The 443-nt window shown below is 35.2% G+C and overlaps 1 non-coding gene across 1 annotated transcript; it reads right to left on the bottom strand.

Moving 5' to 3' along the window:
* Nucleotides 1-72: 72 nt before the first annotated feature.
* On the bottom strand, nt 73-145 carry Trnat-cgu. The gene has a single exon. It is a non-coding gene; the product is annotated as a tRNA-Thr (tRNA).
* Between the last annotated feature and the right edge of the window lie 298 nt (nt 146-443).

The following is a 443-nucleotide window of genomic DNA, read 5'->3' as shown; positions in this document are numbered from 1 at the left end:
ACACCGCCTAACCTCCTTTGTGAATTCTAAAATTTTAAGAGAATTAGAATATAGAGAGAAAAAATTTCCGCTTTACCCAGCCGGGAATCGAACCCGGGTCTCCCAGATACGCGCCGGGCACTCTTACCGACTAAGCTACCGGGAACCACAGAAATTCACTCTCAAATTCACCTCATACACCGCCTAACCTCCTTTAGGCATTAAAGAATTCTAAGAGAATTAGAATTTAGAGAGAAAAAATTTCCGCTTCACCCAGCCGGGAATCGAACCAAAAAAAAAAAAACATTTTATTATTATTATTATCATTATTATTCTGATTATTACGGGTATATATATATATATATATATATATATATATACATATTCGATTTTATTCTAAGTTGCTGGATGAGCATGTATCTGATGAAGATTATCAACACGCTATAAACGTCTGGAATGAGTTT

This window comes from Diachasma alloeum, unplaced genomic scaffold (genome assembly GCF_001412515.2).
Source record: "Diachasma alloeum isolate Michigan unplaced genomic scaffold, Dall2.0 Dall_scaffold_53569, whole genome shotgun sequence".
NCBI lineage: Eukaryota > Metazoa > Arthropoda > Insecta > Hymenoptera > Braconidae > Diachasma > Diachasma alloeum.
This window is presented reverse-complemented; position numbering and strand designations above follow the sequence as displayed.